Source organism: Gigantopelta aegis, chromosome 7 (assembly GCF_016097555.1).
Source record: "Gigantopelta aegis isolate Gae_Host chromosome 7, Gae_host_genome, whole genome shotgun sequence".
NCBI classification, from domain to species: Eukaryota; Metazoa; Mollusca; class Gastropoda; order Neomphalida; family Peltospiridae; genus Gigantopelta; species Gigantopelta aegis.
Genome location: NC_054705.1, coordinates 6,661,119 through 6,680,612, shown reverse-complemented (window position 1 = coordinate 6,680,612; position 19,494 = coordinate 6,661,119). Strand labels below are relative to the sequence as shown.

Below are 19,494 nucleotides of genomic sequence, written 5' to 3'. Positions count from 1 at the left end.
ATCGAGTGTTGTGAATTGTTTTTGTATTGTTTATTCACGTCCAAGTCACTGTTACACCAAGCATAAGCGTTGTGTTGTTATCAACAATTATTTCTCTCTGTGAATTACAATTATTACTACTATTATTTAATGGGTTTTTTAAATGTGTTTAACAATATATGTAGCTCCAGATCATGTCCGTTCAACATGCAGTTTTCTTCTCGCCTATAAATGCTGTTTTTTGCATTCACCATTTATATGTATGACCTTCATTACCTAGTTTCAAATCGCTGTTGGGGAAAGTTAGTTTTTATTTGTTTAACGTTACCACTAGAGTAAATTAATTGATTAATCACTGGCTGTGAAACATTTGATAAATCTAAAGAAACCAGCTACATCTGACATGAAGGGACATTTTACATGCACTTTCGGGACATCACATACCATAGCCTTAGATAGAACAGTGGTATTGCACTGTTTGGAATGGGGAAATAATTAGGTCCACTAAGGTTGGGGGGGGGTTAAGGTTCAATTCTTCAATCAAGGCACTGCAGTCGAGTACTCAACTGACTGAGCTAGAAGTGGGGTGAGGAAGGGCTGTACATGTTTGGGGATTTTTTTTTTGGGGGGGGGGGGGGGGGGCTGGGGAGGCATGTAATGGTTATTTTATGTTTGATGGTCCTGGCAGTAGTACTGGGAAGAATCCAATGAATTCATGTCATCAATCATCAGTTTGCATCCAAACAATCAGTTAATAATCAATTTGAAATTGTTTATACAGCATTATTCGTGACTTCAATTGAGCTACAGGAACAGATGTACACATAGTTTTTTTAAGGAGGCTATGTAACCTTTTTTTTTAAAAAGACTCAAAAATATTGATGTTTTCCAAAAATCTATTTAAAATCCAATCATAGATATTACATCTCCCTCAACTAAAAAGAAAGAAATTAATTATATTTATCCGTCAAACACTCAATTTTCAGGGTATGCTAAGTATTTGTAGATGGTGCACACTCCTAACACTACACACCTTTGTATTTAACATCTGTGCCAGTGTTAAGTTTTTAAAAAATTAAAAAAAAAATTAAAATGAATTCTTTTTTTGGTTTAAATTTATTTATCGAAATCATTCCATCATATAAAACAAAAAAACATTCTCATATGTACAAGAAGCCATTTTCTATGCTTTATGTGTCCTGTTTACGTGTTTTTGTCATAGCGAGATATACGCTTCTGTTACAAAATGTACAAGAACACATTGTAAATGATGTCCACTACGTGTTGAATAAACCGCATTGTGAAGTGTCGTCACTGGATGTGAAATGATCAAAGTTGTGCTTAAAGGTGTATCATTGTTGCGCTTCCTCGTTGTTTTTAACGTTACCTCGTGTTTGAGGAGATATTACCTAATGAATAGAACATCATGTGATGTCATGCATATTCATGAAGTCTGTCGTGGGCTTTGTATTTAACGTCACTGCTTTATGAAGAATAAAACATTGACACAGCTACTCTCTTGTGTTATTATTATACAGAGAAGACTGCCCACCCTGGGACAGATTGCTAGATCAATTGGGCACTCGCTTTGACATTCCACTCCTACCAGAAGTAAAGTTTGTTTTGTTTAACGACACCACTAGAGCACATTGATTTATTAATCATCCGCTATTGGAGGGTGTATACTACCAAATCAAATCCCATGGACGACAATATTAACATCTGTGACTAAAACTCCTACCTGCAGCGTATCAATCAACATAAACACCATGGATATAAATGCCCCTCGCCCTTAAAGTTAATCAGAAAAAATTGGGAGTCAAGTTGCTCTTTTCTGAGACAATGGGTAGTGTCTACGACTACCCTAGTTCCGCACAAACTTAGTAAAGTGTTTTATTTAACGTCGCCACTAGAGCACATTGATTTTTTTTTTATCTTATCATCGGCTATTGGACGTCAAACATATGGTCATTCTGACAGGTTTTTTACGACAGGCAGCAAGGGATCTTTTATTTGCGCTTCCCACAGGTAGGATGGCACAAACCATGGAATTTGTTGAACCAGTTGTGGATCACTGGTCAGTGCAAGTGGTTTACACCTACCCATTGAGCCTTGCGGGTACTCACTCGGGGTTTGGAGTCGGGTATCTGGATTAAAAATCCCATGCCTCGACTGGGATCCGAACCCAGTACCTACCAGCCTGTAGACCGATGGCCTAACCATGATGCCACCGAGGCCGGTCGCACAAAACTAGAGTACTTTTTTTTTTTTCACAGGTACCCCCATACATGTTTTAAGCACAAGGCTACTTGATACAGTGGATGAAATAAAATTGCATACATTTTTTGCCATGCTCATATTTTTTTACCAATCACAGAACTTGTGGTGTTCACTTCTGTATCAAAAGTTTGGTGCACCTCGAAGTTTGACCCAGCTGGAAGTTATTTGGTTTAGTACTACCTGGATGTTAAACATTTGATAATTTTTACATCTAGTCTTATGAAAGAAAACCTGCTACATTTTTCCATTAGTATATGTACCATCCCATAGACAGGATAACACATACCACGGCCAATGATATACCAGTCGTGTTGCACTGGTTGGCGTGAGAAATAGCCCAATGGGCCCACCGACGGGGATCGATCCCAGACTGACCGCACATCAAGCGAGCACTGTACCACCAAGCTACATTTTTACCATCTATCCTCAAATTATTTTCCACTGGAAAACCTGATGTCCAATCCTTTGACACCTCTACTACAGAGAACTGTTCTAGCTACATTCATAACATAATCAGCTACATCAATATATTACATGGGGGTGGGTCGTCCTTGGCCCCCATATCTAAAGGCAAGACTATTAAAGGCAAATTAATATACAACAGACCCACATGTCAAGCTGGTGGCATTTTCTTTCAACTCGTTAAACAAAAACAACAATGTAGATTAAATCGATTTAATGTAGTCATGCATCGTACAATTTGATTACATGCATTTTTATTAAAATATATAGAAATAAAATATTAGTACAGTGACATATAAATTACTCGGGCACACACACAAAGTATCTGTTCGATAAGAACAGTGATATGAATGAATAAAGTTATCGGCATGTTTGTGAAGGAATGATGAAGGGAATTTGTAAATGTCGGACATGTAAATGTGTTGTTACCAGGCCATTATGTATACATGTATTTCAGTGCCTGTCTGCAGTCATGAGCTATATGAGGGTCTGTAATCAATGCGTCCATCCATATGGGATAGTGTGTTGCATTAAAGGTGATTCCAGTTGTTTCAACACCTGAAATTACAAATAATTATATAATTAATTATTATATACCCCAAATTTAAAAAATCTATATTAATAGACATTTTTAAAATTCAATCATCAATGTGCTGTATTCATACATCAATTTGAAACTGATGCATCAATCAATAAATAACAGCCCCACAAAACCAAGCATCAATTTCAAATTACAAATAAATGCATGCATCAATTTCAAATAAATGCATGCATCAATTACAAATAAATGTATGCATCAATTTCAAATTACAAATAATTGCATGCATCAATTTCAAATTGCGAATAAATGCATGCATCAATTTCAAATTACAAATAAATGAATGCATCAATTTCAAATTACAAATAAATGCATGTATCAATTTCAAATTACAAATAAATGCATGCATCAATTACAAATAAATGTATGCATCAATTTCAAATTACAAATAAATGAATGCATCAATTTTAAATTACAAATAATTGAATGCATCAATTTTAAATTACAAATAATTGCATGCATCAATTTCAAATTGCAAATAAATTCATGCATCAATTTCAAATTACAAATAAATGTATGCATCAATTTCAAATTACAAATAAATGTATGCATCAATTTTAAATTACAAATAAATGCATGCATCAATTTTAATTACAAATAAATACATGCATCAATTTTAAATTACGAATAAATTCATGCATCAATTTCAAATTGATGCGTAAATATAGCACACTGTCCACAATCTACAAACACATAAACACATTACGGTAAGACAATCACCATCTATGAACACACAGAGACTTTCATCGAGCAAAAGTTGATGCATGAATACCAAGCCTTTGCCTCTCTCCTGCACACAAAATGTGTGAACCCTGCTTATATCTCAAGTGAAATTTGATACATGAACACCGAGCTAAATTGTAGACACAAATTATGAATTAATGTTTAACGACACCCCAGCACCACCACATACTATCGAAATATAATTTTGAAAGAAATAACAAGAATCCTCCACTGTGCTCATGAATGTATTATATATATTCATATCTAACAAAGGTCATGGTATGTGCTGTCCTGTTTATAGGATGGTGCTTATACATGATTCCTTGCTACTAATGGAAAAATGTAGCAGGTTTCCTCTCTACACTGTCAAAATTACCAAATGTTTCACGTGCAATAGCCGATGATTAATAAATCAATGTGCTCTAGTGGTGTCATTAAACAAAACAAATTTTAACTATTACATATTGTAAAAATTAGCCTGCACAGCAACTCAAACGTTAACCTACATGTATAAAGTATTAAAAACAATCAACTCAAACGTTAACCTACATGTATAAAGTATTAAAAACAATCAACTCAAACGTTAACCTACATGTATAAAGTATTAAAAAACAATCAACTCAAACGTTAACCTACATGTATAAAGTATTAAAAACAATCAACTCAAACGTTAACCTACATGTATAAAGTATTAAAAAACAATCAACTCAAACGTTAACCTACATGTATAAAGTATTAAAAACAATCAACTCAAACGTTAACCTACATGTATAAAGTATTAAAAAACAATCAACTCAAACGTTAACCTACATGTATAAAGTATTAAAAAACAATCAACTCAAACGTTAACCTACATGTATAAAGTATTAAAAACAATCAACTCAAACGTTAACCTACATGTATAAAGTATTAAAAAACAATCAACTCAAACGTTAACCTACATGTATAAAGTATTTAAAAACAATCAACTCAAACGTTAACCTACATGTATAAAGTATTAAAAACAATCAACTCAAACGTTAACCTACATGTATAAAGTATTAAAAACAATCAACTCAAACGTTAACCTACATGTATAAAGTATTAAAAACAATCAACTCAAACGTTAACCTACATGTATAAAGTATTAAAAACAATCAACTCAAACGTTAACCTACATGTATAAAGTATTAAAAACAATCAACTCAAACGTTAACCTACATGTATAAAGTATTAAAAAACAATCAACTCAAACGTTAACCTACATGTATAAAGTATTAAAAAACAATCAACTCAAACGTTAACCTACATGTATAAAGTATTAAAAACAATCAACTCAAACGTTAACCTACATGTATAAAGTATTAAAAAACAATCAACTCAAACGTTAACCTACATGTATAAAGTATTAAAAACAATCAACTCAAACGTTAACCTACATGTATAAAGTATTAAAAACAATCAACTCAAACGTTAACCTACATGTATAAAGTATTAAAAAACAATCAACTCAAACGTTAACCTACATGTATAAAGTATTAAAAAACAATCAACTCAAACGTTAACCTACATGTATAAAGTATTAAAAAACAATCAACTCAAACGTTAACCTACATGTATAAAGTATTAAAAACAATCAACTCTGCACAGGGTACCCAAGGGAGCTAACTGCAAACTCCAGTCATAAACAAGATGCGTTTACTACAATATAAAACACACTCATCACATTTTAATGATGGGTATGTGGTGTCGGATATGTGGTTTAAGAATCACACAGATAATTAGAGAGGAAACCCATGGGCTACTATTTTCAATTAGTAGCAAGATATCTACTACATATATATATATATATGAACCATCTCACAGACAGAATGGAGAAAACTAAGTATTTTCTCTTTTATAGAGATATTACCTGTAATCAAAACAAGTGCATTTCCCCCCACGCAAGTGGACTGGTCTGAGCATCCCAACAGATAATGGGATGGCCTAAATCTTCTACAGTATACTCCCTTGTAGTTCTGGTCATGTGACTGTAGCATCCTCCCTTTTCACCGAGCGCATCACACGGATGACGAGAAGCGGGGAGGCACAGGTGGGAATAAACCCTTGACAGGTAGTATCTCTATAAAAGAGATAACACTAAGTTTTCTCCTTTTTCACCGAGTGCATCACACGGATGACGAGAAGCGGGGAGGCACGGGTGGGAATAAACCCTTGAGGACAGGTAGTATCTCTATAAAAGAGATAACACTAAGTTTTCTCCTTTTTCACCGAGCGCATCACACGGATGACGAGAAGCGGGGAGGCACGGGTGGGAATAAACCCTTGAGGACAGGTAGTATCTCTATAAAAGAGATAACACTAAGACCGAGCGCATCACACGGATGACGAGAAGCGGGGAGGCACGGGTGGGAATAAACCCTTGAGGACAGGTAGTATCTAAAAAGAGATAACACTAAGTTTTCTCCTTTTTCACCGAGCGCATCACACGGATGACGGGAAGCGGGGAGGCACGGGTGGGAATAAACCCTTGAGGACAGGTAGTATCTCTATAAAAGAGATAACACTAAGTTTTCTCCTTTTTCACCGAGTGCATCACATGGATGACGAGAAGCAGGGAGGCACGGGTGGGAATAAACCCTCGAGGACAGGTAGTATCTCTATAAAAGAGATAACACTAAGTTTTCTCCCTTTTCACCGAGCGCATCACACGGATGACGGGAAGCGGGGAGGCACGGGTGGGAATAAACCCTCGGGACAGGTAGTATCTCTAAATCTTTTTCTACAGTACACGGATGACGAGAAGCGGGGAGGCACGGGTCCCTTGAGGACAGGTAGTATCTGGATAACACTAAGTTTTCTCCTTTTTCACTGAGCGCATCACACGGATGACGAGAAGCGGGGAGGCACGGGTGGGAATAAACCCTTGAGGACATGTAGGATCTCTATAAAAGAGATAACACTAAGTTTTCTCCTTTTTCACCGAGCGCATCACACGGATGACGGGAAGCGGGGAGGCACGGGTGGGAATAAACCCTTGAGGACAGGTAGTATCTCTATAAAAGAGATAACACTAAGTTTTCTCCTTTTTCACCGAGCGCATCACACGGATGACGAGAAGCGGGGAGGCACGGGTGGGAATAAACCCTTGAGGACAGGTAGTATCTCTATAAAAGAGATAACACTAAGTTTTCTCCTTTTTCACCGAGCGCATCACACGGATGACGGGAAGCGGGGAGGCACGGGTGGGAATGGGAATAAAAGAGATCCTTGAGGACAGGTAGTATCTCTATAAAAGAGATAACACTAAGTTTTCTCCTTTTTCACCGAGCGCATCACACAGATGACGGGAAGCGGGGAGGCACGGGTGGGAATAAACCCTTGAGGACAGGTAGTATCTCTATAAAAGAGATAACACTAAGTTTTCTCCTGTTTCACCGAGCGCATCACACGGATGACGGGAAATCGGAACCACCAGGGATGCAGGTATTAGGTAACCTCCCAACGTATTGGAGTGTTATGAAAACATAACAAGCAACAACATTGTATGGGTGCATCCGTCAGAACACCGAATTGAACAAGCCCCGGAGTGTTTTCTGTCCAGTACACCAAAAACATGTTAGTTCAGTGAGACAACAATTGGCCGAGAAAAGTGCTAGGCAAATGTTATCCAGACAAAACATTCCAGCACCAGTGCATGTGAAAAGTGCAAAGAATAAAAAGTCGTAGCAATCCTCACCTGTGGATTCGGTAGACATCTTTGTGTGCAGTCTAGAATCCAACAGCAACCCTCAACAGCGACGAGGATGGCTAGTGTTAACCAGTGTCTGCGCAGCCACCACAGGACCCAGATGATGGAAGCCCTCGACATTCTCAGTGGAGACGTCCCTCAGATAATAATTCGCAAATATGGAGTCCATCGCCCAGTAACAGCCAGTAATAATGTGCTGGATAGGAGTGTTGCAGTGCAAAGACATGGTGGCGGCCAGTGCACGCAGTTTATGCAGATTGGAGGCAGTGGGAGCAGGTAAACCTTCCTTCTCGTACGCAGACAGAATAGTCAATCCAATCCACGTAGCCACAGTGTTCTTAGTAATGTCTTTTAAATGCGACTGGTGACACAAAAGGAACAATCTCGAACGGTGTTGTCGAAACGAGCGAGTCCTTTCAATATAGTGGTACAAAGCACAAACCGGACACAAAGCCAAGTCTTCAGTATCGGCCGGACCCAGGATAGACGATAATGCTTGAACCACATACGTTCGTGGCTGCTGATCAGGTAAATGGATTTTCAGCAACAAAGTTCATTAGGAGCCCCAAGGAAACCGACTGATGATCATGATGAAATCAAACAAGGTCGACATCCAAGGCATGAATTTCCAAGACTCTAGCAGCTGTTGCAAACCCCAACAGAAAAACTGTTTTCCCGAGTTAAAAGTCAGATCCCACTTTGGAGGATGAAAGCGACGAACGTGATCCTCTAATTTAAAGCTCTTAATCATCTTATGAATTTCAGGGATGACAGAGAGCTTCGTTCCAGTAGCCGGATCACGAACAGTAGCAATGACCGAGACGTAATCCGCAATCATCAAGCCTTTCAACTTCAGTGATGTCCGAAGGTACATCAGGAAGTCTGCCAGACGATGGACTGGAATCTTCTGAGGCTTAATGTGTTGTCGCAGACACCATCTATGAAAACACAGCCATCAGACATTATAGGCCGCTGTAGTAGATGATCTATGAGCCATCAAAATTGCCGCAGTAGACTGTGAAGAAAAACCCTTCTTCAGACCTTTGCCAATAAGGTCCACGCGTGTAGCCGGAACAAGCGTGGATTTGGATGGTAGAGTCGAGATGTGGGGTGCTGCAGTAGATGGTCCCACTCGGGTAGAGGCAACGGATGTTGATCGGCAAGACTGATTAGATCTGGGAACCACACCCTTGATGGCCACATGGGTGCAATCAGCAACAGGCGACATCGGTATTGTTGAAACCGCTTAACACCCGAGGCAGCAGGATCGGCGGTGGAAAAGCGTATGCATCCATCTGATCCCAGCTGATGGCGAGAGCATCGAGATCGAAAGCATCTGGATCTGGAACTGGCGAGACATAAACCCGAAGCTGATGGTTGAACTGTAGCGATGACGGTTGGGATAAACTGTGCACCCCAACCCTCGAGTGACGCATCTGCGAACAGATGATGAGTCGCTTGAAACAGCCGCAAAGAGATGCCTTCTAAGACGTTCGATTGGCATTGCCACCACTGGAGACTGGACCAGCAATGGAATCATCAAGGCTGGATTGTCGTAAAGAATGTAAGGATACAGGAACATCTGGATCCGTCGTAGCTGGAGGCGACCTCTGAGAGTCAAGTCTTGCACTGACGTCAACAGCCCCAGCAGATTTTGCAATTCTTGAAACGACATCGAACCCATCAACATCTTCCTGATGATGGACTGGATCTTTATCCAATGGTCGAGTGGAACTTGTACAAGACACCGATCGGAACGGAGACGTGCACCGATGAATTGCAGATCTTGTGTAGGCTGCAACCGGGATTTGTTGTGGTTGACAATCCACCCCAGACTGTAGGAACTGCAGGACAAACTGGACATGATGGACGAGCCGAGCTTGACTGGGATGTTTCAACAGGCAGTCGTCCAGGTAGGGGTAAAAGTAAATACCTTTGCTGTGAAGGACCCGCGATATTGGAGTAGTGATCCTCATAAACAGCCATGGATCAACTGATATCCCGAAGGGTAGCACCGTCCATTCGTAATGGATTCCTTGCAGTATAAATCTCAGGTACCGATGACAGGTGGCATGGATTGGTACATGAAGATAAGCATCCTTCAGGTCTAGCGAAGTGAGCCAATCTTCTGGATGAACCACAGCAATGACATCTCTGACTGTCAACATCTTGAACGATGGTGGAGACTGGAGATAATGTTTGTTGAAAAAAGCCATGTTGTGGATCATCCGTAAGTCCACCGAGTCTTTCTTGGGCACCAGAAATATGTCGGAATAAAATCCTGGCATGAGGTCTGACAGTGGAATGCTATGAACGGCCCCCTTCTCCAAGAGCTTGTTGACGGAATGTTGTAGAACCCGTACATGTGCGGCGGAGTGCAGACGCTCTCGGGGCGTACGTGTTAAGGGAGGGTCGACAGACAATAGCAGGCGATATCCATATCTTAGGACTGTGGTGACGTACTGATCGTCGCACAATGTCTCCCATGTCTTCCAAAACTGGCGTAGTCGGACTCCGACAATAGTCCTTTCGACCGGTGTAACAGACACCGGAAGTGTCAATTGAAAATCGTTGATCTGTGTCAAAGTGAGGGGGGGGGGCAAAGGTCTTGGTAGCCGAAGCTATCCAAAATCTGCTGGTTGGCATCAACGTCGGAAAGGCTTCCCTCTGGCAAAAGGAACCTCTCCAGCGCTTGAAGGCAGGTTGAGTCGTAAAAGTGTTCTTGCGCTTGTTGGTTTACAGCGTAATCATCAGCTGTAAAGCCTTCACAGTTGCCGTAGATTGTTGATCTTTCTCGTTGGCGGTGACGACATCAGACACCTTGCCCGCAAATAATTTAGAGGAAGACCATGGCTGCACTAACAGTTCCTTCTTGCAGTTGTGAATCTAATGTTGATTTCTTCAAGAAGGCTTGTCGTCTATGGTGCGTAATCATCGTTGACATGGATGTGATAGACGACGTCAAGTATGCCAACATCTGGGCTGACTGTTGGAACAAGGAGTAACACCTGGAGTCCTTCACTTGGGTAGCCATTACCGCTAAAAAGACGTCCAAGTACGATAAAAGGTACAAACAGCGCCGTTGAGCCGTATCCATAGTCACGGCTTGCCGATCTGTCAACTCTACCAAGGAAGATTTTCCCAAACGCTGGACATCATCATCAAGCACCAGAGCCATATCCTGAAACGGCAAGTTAAACACTGGATAAGCTCGAGTTGACCAGTGTGGAAAAGCAACGAAAGACGCTGTGTCAAGAAACGTCTTGTCCAAGACCGAGGCCACATCTGTCACCAAGGTTCCTGCTGCCAAAGAACGAATGACGACATCCTCCGGAAGCACGTCTGTAGAAATCATCGGCACTGGTCCCTTCTTGGATGGAGCCGGTGGATGAGGTAGCGACGGAAGCAAGTCATAAACAACCACTAGGCAATCCCTCATCTGGAAAATCTCGGAGAACTCGAGAACAGGCACGTCTGTCTGGTAGATCATAGGCCGTTGTAGCACCGGACCATGGACAGTCCCTTGAGGATACTGGAGAACCAGACCGTGGGCAGTCCCATCTGGAAACTGTAGAGACCGCATCAGCCGACGGCCGTGGGTGAACCGATGGAGTCCGTGGTGAATGACTTCAACTACGGCTGGCACAGTAACCCATGGACCAGTGCGCCCGCACCTTCAAGAATGGATCAGACCGGCCATCAGAAGATGATATCCGCTTCGACGTCGATGTACCCTTCTCGGCCTGTACACTGGATCCCGCAGGCACCCGTGATGAATGTTTGGACGCTGCCGGAGACTTCCGTGGAGTCGTAGATCCCGATTTAGTAGTTGGAACTGCCGTCACAGAAGAGGGAGGGTTGGGCCCCTCCACCTCAGGTTGTGGATCCACCCTGTCTGCCACTGACATCGCTGCCAAGGTCTCCTTAACATGGCTGGCAACATCAACTTCAAAGCATCGGCCACCGAGTTGGCTATGGACTGTGCAGCAGACCCCGCCTTCTTAGCCCTAGAGGACAAGTAACTTCCAAACTCCAAGTCGGACAAACATCGCATCTCGTCTCTGTCGAACAAGGAACCCAGCATGAAGGACAAAGCTCATGAGGATCATCATGTGATAGGAACTTCCGACAGCGAGCACAAGAACGTTGTCGGCACATACTAGTATCTGACATGATAGAATTTCTACAAAGAGAAATAATAATAAACCATTAACACATAACCGGTAACATGGCCGCCATCTTTGCAAATGGCGACCACGCAACGTTCACCGGTAACAACAATTTTGGAAGTAAAAACACACTTGAAAAAAGTGTTTACGCCAAAATAATACACAACTAGAAACAATTACAACAAAGACAGAAACGAATCTGTCAATTATCAACAATAATATCACATAAAAAACCCCAAATCTGACTCCAAGAACAGAGCCAAAAGAAAACACATCCGACCAGTATAGTGAAGAGAAAAAGAAGGAAGCTATAGTCACATGACTGGAACTACAAGGGAGCATACTGTAGAAGATTTAGGCCATCTCATTATCTGTTGGGATGCTCGGACCAGTCCACTTGCGTGGGGGGGGGGGGGGGGGGGAATGTACTTGTTTTGAGGACAAGTAATATTGAAAAGAAATAGTATATACCACAGCCTTTGATATACCAGTTGTGGAGTAGTGGCTGAAACAAGAAATAGCCCAATGGGCCACCTTTGGTGATCGATCCTAGACCGACCACGCATCAGGTGAGCGATTTACCACTGGGCCGCCTCTACTAGGATATAGGACATGATGTCTGTGTATACTACGAGCGATTTACCACTGGGCCGCTTCTACTAGGATATAGGACATGATGTCTGTGTATACTACGAGCGATTTAGCGCTGGGCCGCCTCTACTAGGATATAGGACATGATGTCCGTGTATACTACGAGCGATTTACCACTGGGCCGCCTCTACTAGGCTATAGGACAGATTTACCACTGGGCCGCCTCTACTAGGCTATAGGACATGATGTCTGTGTATACTACGAGCGATTTACCACTGGGCCGCCTCTACTAGGCTATAGGACAGATTTACCACTGGGCCGCCTCTACTAGGCTATAGGACATGATGTCCGTGTATACTACGAGCGATTTACCACTGGGCCGCCTCTACTAGGATATAGGACATGATGTCTGTGTATACTACGAGCGATTTACCGCTGGGCCGCCTCTACTAGGCTATAGGACAGATTTACCACTGGGCCGCCTCTACTAGGATATAGGACATGATGTCTGTGTATACTACGAGCGATTTACCACTGGGCCGCCTCTACTAGGATATAGGACATGATGTCTGTGTATACTACGAGCGATTTACCACTGGGCCGCTTCTACTAGGATATAGGACATGATGTCTGTGTATACTACGAGCGATTTACCGCTGGGCCGCCTCTACTAGGATAAAGGACAGATTTACCACTGGGCCGCCTCTACTAGGCTATAGGACATGATGTCCGTGTATACTACGAGCGATTTACCACTGGGCCGCCTCTACTAGGATATAGGACATGATGTCTGTGTATACTACGAGCGATTTACCGCTGGGCCGCCTCTACTAGGCTATAGGACAGATTTACCACTGGGCCGCCTCTACTAGGATATAGGACATGATGTCTGTGTATACTACGAGCGATTTACCACTGGGCCGCCTCTACTAGGATATAGGACATGATGTCTGTGTATACTACGAGCGATTTACCACTGGGCCGCTTCTACTAGGATATAGGACATGATGTCTGTGTATACTATGAGCGATTTACCGCTGGGCCGCCTCTACTAGGATAAAGGACAGATTTACCACTGGGCCGCCTCTACTAGGCTATAGGACATGATGTCCGTGTATACTACGAGCGATTTACCACTGGGCCGCCTCTACTAGGATATAGGACATGATGTCTGTGTATACTACGAGCGATTTACCACTGGGCCGCCTCTACTAGGATATAGGACATGATGTCTGTGTATACTACGAGCGATTTACCACTGGGCCGCTTCTACTAGGATATAGGACATGATGTCTGTGTATACTACGAGCGATTTACCGCTGGGCCGCCTCTATTAGGATAAAGGACAGATTTACCACTGGGCCGCCTCTACTAGGCTATAGGACATGATGTCCGTGTATACTACAAGCGATTTACCACTGGGCCGCCTCTACTAGGATATAGGACATGATGTCCGTGTATACTACAAGCGATTTACCACTGGGCCGCCTCTACTAGGATATAGGACATGTCTGTGTATACTACGAGCGATTTACCACTGGGCCGCCTCTACTAGGATATAGGACATGATGTCCGTGTATACTACGAGCGATTTACCACTGGGCCGCCTCTACTAGGCTATAGGACAGATTTACCACTGGGCCGCCTCTACTAGGCTACAGGACATGATGTCCGTGTATACTACGAGCGATTTACCACTGGGCCGCCTCTACTAGGCTACAGGACATGATGTCCGTGTATACTACGAGCGATTTACCACTGGGCCGCCTCTACTAGGCTACAGGACATGTTGTCCGTGTATACTACGAGCGATTTACCGCTGGGCCGCCTCTACTAGGCTACAGGACATGATGTCCGTGTATACTACGAGCGATTTACCGCTGGGCCGCCTCTACTAGGCTACAGGACATGATGTCCGTGTATACTACGAGCGATTTACCGCTGGGCCGCCTCTACTAGGCTACAGGACATGATGTCCGTGTATACTACGAGCGATTTACCACTGGGCCGCCTCTACTAGGCTACAGGACATGATGTCCGTGTATACTACGAGCGATTTACCACTGGGCCGCCTCTACTAGGCTATAGGACATGATGTCCGTGTATACTACGAGCGATTTACCACTGAGCCGCCTCTGCTAGGATATAGGACATGTTGTCTGTGTATACTACGAGTGAGTAAATACTTTACCAGACTAAAGAGATCCATGCTGGTTATGTAATCAGTCTCCCAAGTAACCATCTTTCAACAGCCTCTAAAAAAAGGAAAGGAATATATGTTTAGTGACAAGTCAGCACATTTTACACTACACCTATTTAGAGAGAGACAGACAGAGAGAGAGGGGGGAGAGAGAGAGGGAGAGGAAGAGAGAGGGAGGTGAAGAGAGGGAGGTGAAGAGAGGGAGGGGGAAGAGAGGGAGGGAGAGAGAGGGAGAGAGGGGGTGGGAGAGTAAAGTAAAGTTTGTTTTATTTAACGACGTCACTAGAGCACATTGATTTTTTATCTTATCATCGGCTATTGGACGTCAAACATATGGTCATTCTGACACTATTTTCAGAGGAAACCCGCTGTCGCCACATAGGCTACTCTTTTTACGACAGGCAGCAAGGGATCTTTTATTTGCGCTTCCCACAGGCAGGAAAGCACAAACCATGGCCTTTGGTGAACCAGTTATGGATCACTGGTCGGTGCAAGTGGTTTACACCTACCCATTGAGCCTTGCGGAGCACTCACTCAGGGTTTCGAGTCGGTATCTGGATTAAAAATTCCATGCCTCGACTGGGATCCGAACCCAGTACCTACCAGCCTGTAGACCGATGGCCTGCCACGACGCCGGTGTCGGGGTGGGAGAGAGAGAGAAAGATGAGAGAGAGGGAGGGGAGAGAGAGTGGGAGAGAGACAGAGAGAGAGGAGAGAGAGAGGAGACAGAGGGAGGGAGGGGAGAGAGAGAGAGGGAGAGAGACAGAGAGAGAGAGAGGGGGAAGGGAGAGAGAGGTGAGACAGAGAGAGAGAGAGAGAGACAGACAGAGAGAAGGAGAGGGAGAGGGAGATGGAGAGAGAGAGAGAGAGAGAGAGAGAGAGAGAGAGAGAGAGAGAGAGAGGGGGAGGGAGGGACGGAGATGAAGAGCTTGCACATAATGACAAAAGTAACTTTTGACTATCACACACTGAACCAGTACAATGATATTCAAACACAGGGGCTGGCTGGGGTTAAAGCAGCTTCTTTTCAAGCAAGTAGCAAGCTAACCATATTTTAGGTGGATAATAAATTAAAATTAAGGTGCGTTTGGAGCCTATTTAACTTCTAAAATTACCTATTAAATACAGCGAAAATCGTCTAAACCAGACATGTATACTCTAAACCAGACACACTCGGGACTATTTCTGGTTTAGAGGTTAAGTTATGTACTGAAGGTTTCACTTTACATTAAATGTTTCAACTTATTAGTGTCTGTAAATCCAATTTGTTTCTGATTGTCCTAGTGTTTGTATGTGGCTATTATTTCTTCTTCTACATTTTTTTGTATGGTATGTAGAAGTATCTTTAAATGTAAAATCTAGACTGACCATTAGGCCAAGCATTTCATTTCAACTTATTTTACAATAGAGGGCGAGATGTAGCCCAGTGGTATATCACTCGCTTGATGCGTGGTCGGGTTGGGGTCGATCCCCGTCAGTGGGCCCATTGGGCTATTTTTCGCTCCAGCCAGCGCACCACGACTGGTACATCAAAGGCAGTGGTATGTGCTATCCTGTCTATGGGATGGTGCATATAAAAGATCCCTTGCTGCTAATTGAAAAAAAAAGAGTAGCCCATGAAGTGGCGACAGCGGGTTATCTCCCTCAATATCTGTGTGGTCTTTAATCATATGTCCGACACCATATAACCGTAAATAAAATGTGTTGAGTGTGTTGTTAAATAAATCATTTCCTTTCCTTTCCATTACAATAGCAGCAACTCAAGACACTCTTTTAATGTTTTCTGTTCAATTATTATTTTATTAAATCATTTATTACCCCAGCAGTATATAATGAGGTTTCTGCGATGGGGCCCCTAAATTGAAAAAAAAAAAAAGAGTATTTTTTAACGACACCACTAGTGTACACTGATTTAATAATCATCGGTTATTGGATGTCAAACATTTGGTAATTTTGACATATAGTCTTAGAGAGGAAACACACTATTTTTTTTGTCCATTAGAAGCAAGAGATCTTTTAAATGCACCATCCCACAGACAGGATAACACATACCACGACCTTTGATTTAGCAGTCGTGGTGCACTGGCTGGAACAAGAAATAGCCCAATGGGCCCACCGACAAGCATCGATCCCAGACTGACTACCTATCAAGTGAGAGCTTTACTGCTGGGTGATGCATATATAGAGGATAATACACCAGTTACCAGCTGAATTTACCTATCAAGTGAGAGCTTTACTGCTGGGTGATGCATATATAGAGGATAATACACCAGTTACCAGCTGAATTTACCTATCAAGTGAGAGCTTTACTGCTGGGTGATGCACATATAGAGGATAATACACAAGTTACCAGCTGAATTTACCTATCAAGTGAGAGCTTTACTGCTGGGTGATGCACATATAGAGGATAATACACAAGTTACCAGCTGAATCTACCTATCAAGTGAGAGCTTTACTGCTGGGTGATGCATATATAGAGGATAATACACAAGTTACCAGCTGAATTTACCTATCAAGTGAGAGCTTTACTGCTGGGTGATGCAGATATAGAGGATAATACACAAGTTACCAGCTGAATTTACCTATCAAGTGAGAGCTTTACTGCTGGGTGATGCATATATAGAGGATAATACACAAGTTACCAGCTGAATTTACCTATCAAGTGAGAGCTTTACTGCTGGGTGATGCATATATAGAGGATAATACACCAGTTACCAGCTGAATTTACCTATCAAGTGAGAGCTTTACTGCTGGGTGATGCACATATAGAGGATAATACACAAGTTACCAGCTGAATTTACCTATCAAGTGAGAGCTTTACTGCTGGGTGATGCATATATAGAGGATAATACACAAGTTACCAGCTGAATTTGTTATTCTATTTATAACCCCAGCTATTTTTATTATTTTTTTAAAGCCTTTATTTTCGATATAGTCTACATCGGCTACACGTCAGTGTATATAGAAGTCAGTGTATATAGAAATGACGTAAACTACTTTACTGTTCTGGGTATTGCTTTAACTTTGTATTTTATTCACAGTTCACAGATAATTTTCAAAACCCAAAGTTCTATATATTGTGTAAAACGAATCTGTAATGAATTGCATTAAACTACCATTTTATTACAAGTTTAACACTGAAAACAGAAAGACGTAAACGCAAATGTTTTAAACTATGTGACATCATTGTGTGTGCAGTGTCAAATTATGATGACGTCATATTTAGTACCGACAAGATGATTGGTTTGTTGGCGTCAAATCGTCCAACAGTAGTGTACGTTAAACCAATGCATGATAATTTCTCAGTGGGAAATTATGATTTTTATTTTCCCCGTTATGAGTGCCTGCTGGGGTAATATATAGAGGATAATACACAAGTTACCAGTTATTATCAAACTGATGGTGATTATAACATGAAGAAATTACCAGCGCCTCCGTCTGTTCTAGTCTGACTCCCAGTGTGAAGCGTGCAATCAGTTCCTCCGCCCTCCTGTCTATCTCCGCCGATGTGGCCTCCGCCGACAACTCGACACACTGCTGTAGCCGTTTAATCTCAGAGTCCATCCTCGACTCCATCGACTCAATCTGTGACCTCAGCGTGTCACAGGTCAACCTCAGAATACGGCGGTTCCTGTCAGCTTCACTTTCAGCACTAGTCGGCACTTCAGCATCTTCTGGTAAAAACAAAAAGTTTTTTGTTTTGTTATACACCACTACAGCACACACATTGGAAAGATTTCCACCTGTTACTCCTCCCACCCAATTATACTGAAGAAGAGGTTTGCTTTGTTTAATGACACCACTAGAGCATATTCATTAATTAATCATCGGCTGTTGGATGTCAAACATTTGGTAATTCTTACTCATAGTCAACAGAGGAAACTTGCTACTTTTTCCTAATGCAGTGAGGAATCTCTTATATGCACTTTCCCACAGACAGGAAAGCACATGCCTTTGATATACCAGTTGTGGTGCACTGGCTGGAATCAGAAATAGCCCAATGAGCCCACCGACGGGGATCAATCCCAGACCGACCGCGCATCAAGTGAACACTTTACCACTGGGCTACATCCCGCCCTCCCCAATTATATTGATACATTTATAAAGATAATCTATCAAACCAAACCCTAACAATAAAGAGGGAACCTCACCACAATCTATCAAACCAAACCCTAAATATAAAGAGGGAACCTCACCACAATCTATCACACCAAACCCTAACTATAAAGAGGGAACCTCACCACAATCTATCAAACCAAACCCTAACTTTGAAACTAACCCTAACTATAAAGAGGGAACCTCACCACAATCTATCAAACCAAACCCTAACTTTGAAACTAACCCTAACAATAAAGAGGGAACCTCACCACAATCTATCAAACCAAACCCTAACTATAAAGAGGGAACCTCACCACAATCTATCAAACCAAACCCTAACAATAAAGAGGGAACCTCACCATATCTATCAAACCAAACCCTCACTATAAAGAGGGAACCTCACCACAATCTATCAAACCAAACCCTAACTATAAAGAAGGAACCTCACCACAATCTATCAAACCAAACCCTAACAATAAAGAAGGAACCTCACCACAATCTATAAAACCAAACCCTAACTATAAAGAAGGAACCTCACCACAATCTATAAAACCAAACCCTAACAATAAAGAAGGAACCTCACCACAATCTATAAAACCAAACCCTAACTATAAAGAGGAAACCTCACCACAATCTATAAAACCAAACCCTAACTATAAAGAAG

The 19,494-nt window shown here is 42.1% G+C and overlaps 1 long non-coding RNA gene across 1 annotated transcript; it reads right to left on the bottom strand.

Annotated features, from left to right (window-relative positions):
- Nucleotides 1-2,920: 2,920 nt before the first annotated feature.
- Nucleotides 2,921-18,402, bottom strand: LOC121377096. The gene is made up of 3 exons (XR_005958579.1): nt 18,159-18,402; nt 14,724-14,787; nt 2,921-3,279 (listed from the first exon to the last, which is right to left on the bottom strand). It is a non-coding gene; the product is annotated as an uncharacterized LOC121377096 (long non-coding RNA).
- Between the last annotated feature and the right edge of the window lie 1,092 nt (nt 18,403-19,494).